Source organism: Chenopodium album, chromosome 3 (genome assembly GCF_948465745.1).
Source record: "Chenopodium album chromosome 3, dcCheAlbu1.1, whole genome shotgun sequence".
In the NCBI taxonomy this organism is placed as follows: domain Eukaryota; kingdom Viridiplantae; phylum Streptophyta; class Magnoliopsida; order Caryophyllales; family Amaranthaceae; genus Chenopodium; species Chenopodium album.
In genome coordinates, this window is record NC_137836.1 from 20,906,135 (window position 1) to 20,918,694 (window position 12,560).

Here is a 12,560-nt window from a genome sequence, read left to right on the forward strand (position 1 = left end):
TTGACGAGCTCGAAACTTTTTCTCCCCTGATCGGGAGAGGGGCACCCGACCGGGCGTGAGTGTTGAAGAAAATAGAGGGTATAAATCGCCCGATCGGGCGAGAAGACGCCTGACCGGGCGCGAGAGCTATATCTTTCGAAGACTAGATCGCCCGATAAGGCGAGAGGACGCCTGACCGGGCGCGAGAAGAGGAAAATTAAAAACGTCAGATTGCCCGACCGGGCGGTGAGGTGCCCGACCGTGCGCGAGCTCGGCCGGTCTTTTTTCTCCTTTTCTTTCTTCTTTCTTCTTCCTCCTCCTTCTTTGTTTTTCCATCTTTTTCTCTTTCCTCCATTGATTCTCTCTCTAAAACTCAATTTTCTCAACCTTCTCTCTAAGATTTCCTCTGCATTTATTACCCAAATTTAAAAATAATTACATATTCTTACTCCTCTCTTCATCCTCTTCATTTCTACACCAATTTTACCCAAATTCAAACAAAAATTTTACAAACCCATTTTACCAAATGGCATCAAAGATGGAAAGATCACTACTTGGGGGAAGTTCTAATTCGAGCCAACAATATGATCCGGAGTTGCAGCTTCCACAGTGGCCAACCTTTTGAATCACTACTCCAACATAAAAGGAACGGCTCGAAAAACTCTATGAGCGTGAGGTAATCCCTTCACGGTGGTTACACCGCCCTACTCTCGAGTATTTACGCTTATTTGATTATGTTAGACGATTCATGAACGATATAGGAATGAGAAAATTTGTTGATATGCACTATCCTACGTATCGTGAATTGACATGTGAATTTCTTTCCTCTTTGAATGTTGTAAATAGTAAAAATGGGCCGAATTTGTGTTTTAGGTTGAACAATAGGAATATTAGTTTAACTTATGTTGAATTCTGTAAATTATTTGATTTGGAAGCTAAATTACCTTACCATTGGCATGCTGAATATAAAATGGATGATGTTTACCGTGTTTTAACTGGTTTGCTGGCCTGTAACGCCCAACATGCTAGTGCCCGACCTATCCATCACCCTATTCCTAAATTATGGCAAAGATTTTCGAGTGTTTGTTTTTTGGGTAGGAACGAACCGCATAATGCACAAACTAACGAACTAGCTGTAATTGGATATTATGTGTTTGGGTATGGTATACTCAACATGGGTAGATAAATTATCCACCACCTTAGTAGACATGCCACAGCTAGTAACACGACTAGTACCCCTATTAGTTTAGGAGGCTGTATGGAATATTTCAAGCCATCACACACTTGAGCCCCATTGTGATCATACACTTAAGCATGGTGGCGTCCAAAGGGAAAGAAGCTAGAGTAAAAGAGTCGCCAACAAGTTTTAGGAACTTGTAAACCGTTCACAGGGTGAAGGTTACACCCCTTAACGATCCAGGAGATCGTTAACTCCAATAGGTCTTGAACTATGACTGGAAGTTCGGGGATGAAGGTACAAGTTCAACCTAAAAGAGATTGAACCTGCCCTAAAAATAGGCCTCTACTTTATTCTTCTCGTATTCATGTGCGCTTTCTGACTAACATACAATCAATATATTTACCCTAAACCTGTTTAATCTATGTTGGTTGAATATTAATGCACAAACAAAACTATTATCGGCAATCACTTGAATTATAATCATATTAACCCTAAACAAGATAAATAATTATCTTATTAAGCGTGATTACAAGTACAAATTCTCTTTAAACATGCATAAAAGGCGTGATCAAGCAATAACAATAATAATCATCAAGAAACATAATAATCATAAAAATTAAAATTAAAATAACAATCATAATAATCTTGTTAAAGCATAATATTAATAGCAAGATCTAGGCATGATACTATCATGATTAATAACAAACCCTAGCATGTTACTAACCAATAGAGATTAAATCTTTAGCCCTAACATGATACTAACATGATATTAGAAAAGAAATAGGAAGCATCAAAATAATCATACATGATATTAGAAATATTAAATAACTCTAAACATGATACTAGGAAGCAATAAAAACATCCTAACATGATACTAGGAATCAACAAAATAATCTAAGCATGATTTCTATATCAAAAGATCAACAAAACAATTAAAGTACTTACTTCGATGCCTCGTACCTCTTTCTAATAACAAAATACACGCGTTAGTAACTTCAAGGAAAAGTAATAAATCAAATAATTGAAGTAGAGATTTGGGCGCCAGAGGGCATGCCTTGGCGGACGCACGCTCGTCTATGATACTCAAAGGCACTATTGCCGCTCTTAGATCCACTACCTGTTTTGTCGGAGGGAGGAGAGGAGGTATTCTTTATCTTGTGCATTTGTCTATTGTATAGCTAAAAGGAATGGTATCCTTCGAACAAGTGTATTATTCTAATAGTGAGTTAAGAATTATTAGAAAGATAATATACTAAGTAAGGTCAAGTGATCAGAATGCATGGGTGGAGGCCTCTTCCGATCAGTAATATTAATGCATAATTAATATTACAGTTTAATCTTGACTTAACCCTTCGCGTCACAACCAAGCAACCAACGAACCGAAAGCGACGAATTAATTCGGAAGGAATTAATGAGTCGACCGAGTAATATTTATTTAGACGTCGGAATTTCGAGCTTAGAGCGTCGAAATCGAGCGTCGAAAGTTGAGTCGAAAATAGTAAAAGACGAGATGTGCAAATAGTAATAAATCAAAGTATTTCCCAAAATACACCTAGTATCGGAGTGCCCCGAGCAATCCGAGTGCTAAGGGCACAATGCGTAGCATGGTGGCTAGCATGAGCACTAAGTCGAGCCTTGGCTGGCTGGTGCGTGCTAGCGCACCAATGCTAGCAGCAAAGGCAAGCCTCGGCAGCAGCCCGCACTTAGAGTGTGTGGCATGCTGGCAAAGAGCAGCAGTAGTTCGCACTTGGAGTGCGCGGCATGCTGGCCGAGAGCAGCAGCCCGCAACTCATGGGTGCGGGTGGCTGGGCCGAGACTAAGGGAGGAACAAAGGGAAGCCCACTTGGGTGCCTTGATGCCCAAGTGGGAGAGGACATGTGGCGCAAGGTGAGGGAGAGAGTGGGGAGCAAGTATGGTCCCCTCTCTCCAAGTGGTCCTCACTTGCTCTCTCATTTATAGTTGACACTTGTAAATTTTTTACTAGCTTGCTTAAATAATTTTATTTTACCTTTAAAATAAAATGTGAAAATCTCACTATCCCACATTGGTGGGAGAGACAATCATAGTCTCATAATTTCCTATAAATACCCAAGTAAGGGCATTGGAAATGATGCTTGAGTAAGAGTTGGAAAAGGGATCACTAGTAGTGAAAACCTTTGAACTCAAGAGTTGGAAAAGGTATCACATTTCGTGAAAGCCTTTGAACTCAATTACTCGCGTTTATTGGTCGGGTCTTGCTAACCTCAAGACATTGGACTTAGTCGATGATCGTTGTTGCGGGTGGATCATCGTTGGAGGATTTATAATTTCGAAGCTACTTTCAAGTAAGACCCCAAGCGGTCGGGCGAAGCACGCTCCAAAGGTAATCGTTGTATCTTAATCTCGTGATTAATTTAATTATTTTATGGTTTTATTTATTGCGAGTGCGGTCTTAGTTTTTGGGTTTGTTTCCGCGGTGAGTCGGACTCACCAAACCCCAACATCGGTATCGGAGCCTCGCTCGTTTATTTTTAATATCATATTATTTTTCAAGGTGTTTTTATGGCTTAATTTTTCCGGTTTTAAGTTGCTAATTAGATTAGTAGCTCGTTTTATCCATTTTAACCTCGTATTAGAGCTGACTTTATCTCCCAAACCCAGATTTTGACCCAAAAATAGTGAATTTTGGGTGGAAAAGGGTTCTAGCAATGGTTTTACCCTTTCAAAACTCGATTTTTAGCCAAAAAAACGACTAAAAATGCACTTTTTGAGGGATATTTAGTCTTTCTAACCTTGCAAATTAATTGCATATTTATGGTGGTTATGTAATTAGTTCAATACATATTTTATATGCAATTTTAAACCTCTTTAGGCATTATTACTTCGTGGTAATTTGTGTTTGAAAGCTTGATTTTTTTTATTTTTCACATAATTGCAAATTAATTGCATTAAGTGTGAAATTGTTGTTCTTTGAGGCTTCTAAGTACTAAATATTCAATCTTTAATCATGTTAAGTGATTGAAACTTTGAGTTACTAAATTCCATGAATTTTTGTTGAACTTTGTTGATTTAATCATTTTTTAGTTGATTGGAATCATAAAGTTTGAAACTTGTGATAGAAATTTGTTTATCTTCATATTGAAAGATATAATTTTTCAAGGCTTCACAAGTATTAAAGCTAGAGTCTTTATTGAACTTATGTTCATTTTTTCCAACTCCCTTTTATTTTTGTCAAATACTCAAGAATAATTTAAATTAATTAAATTGATAGTGAGTAATTGCCCTCTTACTTTTGTTGCACCAAGTTAAACCAATTTTATTAAAGAATGGTTCTTGGAAATAATTTTGGTTACACACACTTGGATGATTTTTATTTAAGTTAGACTTGTTTAGATTTTCAATTTTCTCATGAAAATTAGTTCTAAAATAAATTTAGAATTAATAAATTGTCATGCAACATTTGGGATTCAAATCCTGAGGCTATGGCACGCAAATCGAGGCAAAGCCTCCCTTGGCTAGCCGGGCTGCATAGCAGCCCGCATGTGGCTGCCAAGGGGTTGCTCGATGTGTGCGGCCATGTGCGTGGCATGTGCGGCCATCCACAGCAGCAACGCACCAGCACCAGCCATGTGCCTGGAGTGCGTGTTGCTGCCGTAGCGCAGCCCATGGGTGCTATGGTGTGTGGGTGTGCGAGCGTTTTAGTGAGTGTATGTGCTTAGTGTTTTGTTGTAAAGGGGCAGCAGTCGAGGCCTTTTTTCTAGCACCTTTTAACCCGTAGCAAACGCTACTAGGGTGTACCTAGCTAGTGCTACGTGGGGTGGTGAAGGCAAGTGCTCCAAGCCGTATAGTGCAAGGTTGTTAGACAACCTTGACTTTCATACGACACATATGTAATGAGTGAACCATTTGAGTACGGTTGGCATCGTGTTTGCTTATTATGCCGTTTAATTATTTTATTAATCTAATTTGGTTTTAATTATTTTAATAAATTTTGGAGGCTAGGCCTCAGTTTTAAAGAGCGGCATTTGCAAAATTTTATTTTGGCAAATAATTGGGTTTTACCGGCTTAATTAATTGGATTAATTAAGATGGATAGGAAATTTAGTGGGAGCATCAAATATTAATTGCACTTATTTACATAATCGGTTAAAATAACTTTGACTAGTTTTAATTAGGCGTGTTAATTGGATTAACCACCTAGATTAGTTACTAGTTATAGCGTGTTTATGCATTGTTACTTGTTTTATCGTTGTAAAATGCATGGGCCATTCACAAATAGTGAATGGATGAATGGAATGTATTTTCTCTCACAGGTTTTATAAAAATGGCAACTTGTGGGGCCCGATTCGGATAGAAAATACGACTGCGATCCGTGATGTATTTTTGTAAATCTAAATATGGTATCACTAGTACATATTTAACCTTAAGTAACACCCAAAAAGTGTTATATAAAGTAGTAAAAGTGTTATTATAGACAATAGGTAACACTTTAGTGGGTGATACATCCGCCCATGTTACCTAAGGTGTTATGTAACACTTAGGGTGACGTATGGTAACACTTTTAAAAATGTTACTATAAACCCTCTTACGTAAAACTTTTTATGCTATGAGTATCATTTTTAAAGTGCTACTTTTTATTTTTTATGTAACACTTACTTATCTTTGGTAACATTTTTCAATCCTATAGTAGCACTTTATCAAACATTATGTATCACTTTTATAAATTAATGTAACACCTTAGTGATTATTAGGTAACACATTTAAATCATCTTTTGACATATAATAACACTGTATTCGACATTATGTATCATTTTTGTAAACTAATGTAACATCATTTTAATCATTAGGTAACATTTATTATTATTATTATTATTATTATTATTATTATTATTATTGTTGTTGTTGTTGTTGTTGTTGTTGTTGTTGTTGTTGTTGTTGTTGTTGTTGTTGTTGTTGTTGTTGTTATTATTATTATTGTTGTTGTTATTATTATTATTATTGTTGTTGTTATTATTATTGTTATTATTATTATTGTTATTATTATTATTATTATTATTATTAAGGAGAAGAAGGAAAAAAATAATATATAATTAAAAATAAATTATATTGATTTATTATTTTATATCTTATGCAAATATACAAGTGGAATTTTAACAAAAATATATTATACATCAGTGACACTATGTAATTAAGTAACCATACATTATTCTAAATTTTGTTTATACAAAAAAATAGAGCAAAGATATAGTAGTTCTTAATTGTTCTTATCCATCTTCAATCGTATTGCTCCATGCATGTGTATATGTCTTTTGATCTCAAAATGCACTACTCCATCAAATTCATCATCATTTCTTTGACCCTCCTGTAGCAGACATCAGTGACGACAAACAACAGTAGCAGCAGTCCTGAAGATTTGCAAAAAACAGCAGTAACAACAGCAGCAGCAAAACAACAACACCACTAAGTGACAGCGGCAATAGTAAGTGACAGCAGCGACAATAACAGTTAGCAGACAACTCTAGAGAAGAAGAATCCTGAAGCTCTTGGAATCTTCACATTTGCAAGATTTGTTGTCATTCTATCACACATTTCATCCTACAACCCAGTTACAAAGCGCAGAATCAATAAATCAAATACCATAAGAGCTACTTAAACAAGATGGCTTACAAAAACAAAGGTGATTGTCAAAACACACAAGCACACATACACACGCAAAGGCACTAATTTAAGATTGACTTTTTAAGAAGTTATATCATTCAAAAGGCATAAACTAATAAGATTATCTCATACATTATATTAGGATGTGAATACTAAAGGATAAATAATACAAGATAAATTGATAAAGCATTTGCGGATTAGATATGGAGTAAAGAAAAGGCTATTAAATTCAAAGCATTTATTTGGCTCTAGAGTATACCTTCTTCATGCAAATATCTCTTCTATAGCCTGCCTGAAATTACACATAATAAATTTATTATAATGTAAATAATCATGAAAATTAGGCCTGCATCCATTGAATAATATCTTAAGAAGGTATTTACCCATACATTAAGCTACTTTTGCTATAGTTACAACTTGAGCGAGATGTAAAGTTCCCCAACTAGTGTTAACACAACATATTAGTCAGAATTATACACAAACATATTATAATAAGGTATTGACGGAGCTCAAACATGTAATCATGTATCTCAGTTATTGACAGCATGTAACAAAGCTAGTAAAACAACCCAGAGGGAAAATTCAAAATTTGTGTAGCCACTAAAATTAATACATTATATGAAAATATAACACTACCTAATATAAGAAAAATGATTGGACCAGCATGACACACATCGAAAAACCACAACACACTAGCTAGCGGTACTACATCCCCCCCCCCCTCCACACACACTCTCACACACACACTAGCTAGATTAGTTGTTTTCTTCCAGATCGATTAAAATCCTTTGTATCCCTTACAACACTAAGCCCATAAAGTTTGATTTTCTTTGCTAATTACTCAACTCATCTTTATGGTTTGTTTGGATATATAGCAAAGTGGAAGAGAGGGAGTGAAAATAAGATTTTGTTTATTAGATCGAGAGGGAGGGAAAATAAATCCTTCCATTTCCCTTCCCTTCCCTCCTATCAAAAGGTATCCAAAAAAGGAAAAATGAATCCCTTATTTTTTTTTTCTCTTTCTAGCCATTGAATTCTCTCTCAATCCAAACAATGTGTTGATGAACCCATAAAAAAGGGCTATAACATAAAGTATATGACTCTACTTAATACTATTTTATAACACTAATCTGTTTCGAACACAATAAATCAATCAATTCAATCTCAAATCTTTAATTTTTCTTAAATATTAGTATGAACCTTGTTAGAAATACGTGACAGTAGAATGAAATAGTTTTATAGTTTCACATTGACTAAAAGGCATAATAAGATGGCTAAGAAAGAAATGAAGGGTAAAATAATAGCATACCTCAAAGGTAATGGATTTCTCACATGTATACTGTCACTTAGATGTACAGTTGAAAATTATCCTAAGTAATCATAAACCAATAAGAGATAGGATAAAATTTCTTGTTAAATATCAAGTAGTTCGTTCAATTGATTCATATATATGGGTCTAATAATTTATGAAATTAAAAATGGTAGTAATAACTTGGAACATGCTAAAATGTGAATATGTCAGCAATTACTCTATCAATATGCAATTACTTTTTCAATAACAATAGTATGATAGGTATTTTTGATCGATTAATAAGCAAAATGAATATGCAATTACTCTGTCAAAATCCATTGAAATTGAAGCAACCAAATTAAAATTGCTATTGAAAAAACCAATTTTGAGTAATTATACACTTACAAATTTACGGTTCACCAACAATAGTAACATAGACTACTAATTAACAAGGGGTGCGACTGCAGCGTAAGAAGATAACAATAGGTAAGACCCATACCGATCGAATTGCGGTGTTGTTCGCTGTGAAATGATACACACGAGCGAGTGAAAGGATAACAACAACATCTTGGATGGTGGTTGTCGGCATAGCTTCAAAAGGGGCTACTCGACGAACTCATGGAGCAAAAATATTCAGATCAATGAAGAAAAAGAATTGGGGTTTTGTGGCGGCGGCTTCATTTCACTTACAAAATACAATTATTTCCCCTCTTTAATCTTCCGCTGATTTTTTTAAAATATTGGAAAAAAAAAAATATCCACTCAAATCCCTAAAATAACTACAGGGATACCTAGTAATCTTAAAAAAAAAAAGTAAACATAATAATAAAAATAAAAAAAAGAGTAACACTTACAAACTGCTACTTATTATAAAATTATAATAAAAGTGTTACTTGAAGTGTTACTAATGCAAAAGTGTTACTATGAAATGTTACAAATTATCAATGTGTTACAAGAGTGTTACTTAAATATCAATCATTATTAAACATAAAGAAGTGTTACCATAAAGTGTTACATAAGGTCACTTTTGTAGTAGTGTATGCGTACCGTTTAGTATTTTTGTATCTTAATATTTAGATTAGTCCTAATCATAGATACTAATAGTTGCATAATTTTGGTCAAGTCTTGAATACGGAGGTTCTTGGAAGACAAAGCCATGAAGTTGCAAAATAAGACCTTTTAAAGACTTAAAGAATTCAAGGGGTCAAGCTAGTTGCCAATATGCATCAAAATTCTTATGCTTTACATATTCATGATTATTTACATGAATTATATGTTAGATGCATGTTTAGGATTTCGAACGTTGTGATGCTTAATTAAGTTCACTTAAATCAACCAACATAGAAACCCTAGGTCCCTAAATATTGAGTAAAATTGTCATTCCAAAACAACACTTATCGACCTATTGAGAGTAGTGATGGGCTACGCCAAAGCGAGGCATCACTATTACTCCCTAGACTCATAAGGCATACCGAGTATGCAAGTTGGTTTTGGTTGTACTCAACGATATGAGGGATGGAGTCTTAAAATGTCGTGGCAAAGTGGATAAATTGCTGAGAGAACATTAGATGCGACGATTTATTCAACCAAGAGTGGCTTGTCGCCATTATCAAAGTGTTGCTTATTGACAGGCTAAAGTCGTATCACCTTATCAAAAGTAATTCCTAAAACCACTAACTAAAATAGATAGGGAAGTAGGGTCGAATCCACAGAGAAACGAGTCTTTCTATTCCTAATTAATTCAAGCAATCTAAATTATAAAGTAACCAAAATATTATAATCAAAGGAAACTAAACTACAAAGATTAAGAGTAAGGAGAAAACAATGAATAAAAGGCCAAGGGCATAGGTTCACCAATAAATAACATTCCAGGGTAAAACGTAATTATCAATCATCAATGCATAATTAATCAGATCATAAAGGGCTTTCGCTACGTATTACAATCACAGAATTAATCTACCGGTATTAAATCTCATCTCTCGAATCTCGACTTAACCATTTATAAATTTACCTGCCTATTGAAACTAGACCTAAACATCAATTCTCATCTCTCGAATCTCGAATCAATATTGTCAAACTTATGCATAAAAGATCGGACCTGATCTAGTCACAAAGCATTAAATCAATCAATAGGAAATTAATCTAGCATTGATAATCAACAACAATAAATTACACCTTCATATTATTTATGGATCCCCATAAACCGTAGAAATAAAATTACTCACACATAATTAAATCTAAACTAATAAAGCAATAAAATAAGACATGATAAAAGAATTAAAATAAATAATTGAGATTAAAGTAGAAGAAATCGTTACCAAAGTAATCTGGAATTAAGAGTAGAGTTAAGAACAAAGTATTAGAGAGAGAAACTAATCTAAAAGCTAAGTAGAGAGAGAAAATCTAGAAGAGAAGGTAAAATAAAAATAACGTACTCAAATCATACTTAAACCTCCCTAAAAGAAATCCTAATTGAAAACTAAAATCTCGGCAATCAGATGCCTCCAAAAACACGCACCCGATCGGACGAAGGGCCGCCCGATCGGGCCCGCCTTTTTCTTCAAGGTTCTCCTGGGCAGCCGCGCCCGATCGAGCTAATGTTCACCCGATCGGGCGCGCCTTTGCTGATGCCTTCTTCTGCGGCCCGCCCGATCGGGCGCAAGCTTGCCCGATCGGGCCCGGTCTCTTCCTCGAGGCTTGGACTTCCATTGGGCTTGATTCTTCGGCCCAATCCGGATTTCCTCTTCGGGTCTTGAATATTTGGTCTAAATGCCCCAATATCACACACCGAGCCCTTAATCACCGGCTTTAACCGGTCTTGGGGTTCAACGATGGTCGTGTCCTCTTAATGTTCGTAGTTGCTCCATGAAAAACCCGGAAAACGCCCAAATGTGCAATTTCCTACAAAACTCAAGCAAAACTACAAAAACTCTAGAAAACACCAACTAGTAATAAAAGTGGCTCTAAAGAGCCAAAAACACTACTAATTATGACCAAGGGACGGGGGTAAAACACTATATAAATTAGACTCATCACTTACCTTAGGAGATTGAGTGTTAAGAAAAGCCAAAGCATGCTTAACCACTCTTTGTTTCTTTGGATCTTGGAATCGACTTATTCTCGCCAAATGGGGACAAATTTAATGCGTGTATAAGATGTTTAATAAGATTGAAAATTTGCTTGAATACCTTTTAATTTTAAAACTTATTATGTTATTTACTTGATAAATGGTTATACTTTGCACTTATATTTTTATAATTCCAAATCAAACTATATTGCTCTCCATGATTGGTAAAGGAAATCTTTGAGAATGGTTCTAAAAAAAAAGTAAAGCATTTCTAAAATACAATTCTCATACATGACTTTTATAACAAAGTCCGAAAGGACGGTTGGACATCATGTATTCAAAATACTAGGTAGTTTTGATAAAACATGAATTATTGAGTTGCAAACTCAAATTATCAATATTGACAACCAACATATCTTTTCGCTTAATACATAGATGCATAGGACTCATTGATGTAGTAATTCAAGCGTGAATTAAAGAAAAAGATGGAACTTTTTTTTATGGCGCATTAGATGCTTAATTATTCCTAACAAAGTATAAAAGTCAAAGACTCTTAAAGAAATGGTTCTTAAATATTATGAGATAAAGTATGATAAGAAATATAGGAAACGAGGAACAAAGAAAAGGAGTGAAATTCCATTTTACTAAAGAATTCATGTTATTGAAGTTAACTTAGAAACTAATTATCTTCACAAAGTATCGGATACTGCTTCAGTGTTCCACTTTGAAAGTGACCTCAAACTATTGAAGATAAGCTAAGTTATCGACTTACAAGCTTAGAATGAAGCAAGTGATGCTACATCAGTTGTAAGGTCGTATGCTTTGTTTAAAGACCTTTAAGCTAAGGCTGGAACAAATAAATGGTTATTGTGTTTCATAATCAGCAATTGATCCGTTTACACACGGAAAGACTCACATTCAAAGCAATGAGAAATAGTTGCAAATTTATTTGAATGGCATGGTTGTCTAAACCATGAGTCAAGAATGTTTGACTATAAACAAAAAATTTCTTCACATGATAAACTGGCAAAAGCTCAAAGTCATGGGAATGATTTGCATTCCAAACATCTTTAGCAATGTCACATCGACAAGAATGTACTTAAGGCTCTATTAGATAGGCTCTTGATAGTTGATCGATTCGAAATCGTTCTAAGACAAGCAAGTCTTACTTGTTGAAATCGACAAAGTAAAGAGCTATTGTTCTTGGTATAGAAAATTGACTCCGAAAGCTAAAGAGGATTCATTTACTTCAACGTTTCACAAAGAATTTGAAAGAATATGGCTATATTCATCAAATGTGAACAAACTTGACCTTGAATAGTTCAAGAGTTCAGTGAAGTATAGAATCGACTTGGCAAAATATCAAAACTTCTAGATTAGATCGAGCGATGTTTGCTTGAGCCAAA

General features: G+C 34.9%; 1 long non-coding RNA gene across 3 annotated transcripts; it reads right to left on the bottom strand.

Moving 5' to 3' along the window:
• Positions 1-6,286: 6,286 nt before the first annotated feature.
• Positions 6,287-8,918, bottom strand: LOC145612525 (uncharacterized). 3 transcript variants are annotated; one of them, XR_014106633.1, is made up of 3 exons: positions 8,493-8,830; positions 8,106-8,166; positions 6,287-7,088 (listed from the first exon to the last, which is right to left on the bottom strand). It is a non-coding gene; the product is annotated as an uncharacterized LOC145612525 (long non-coding RNA). The 3 variants fall into 3 exon arrangements; XR_014106634.1 differs by lacking the exon at positions 8,106-8,166 and having other exon boundaries at positions 8,587-8,918; XR_014106632.1 differs by lacking the exon at positions 8,106-8,166 and having other exon boundaries at positions 8,493-8,918.
• Between the last annotated feature and the right edge of the window lie 3,642 nt (positions 8,919-12,560).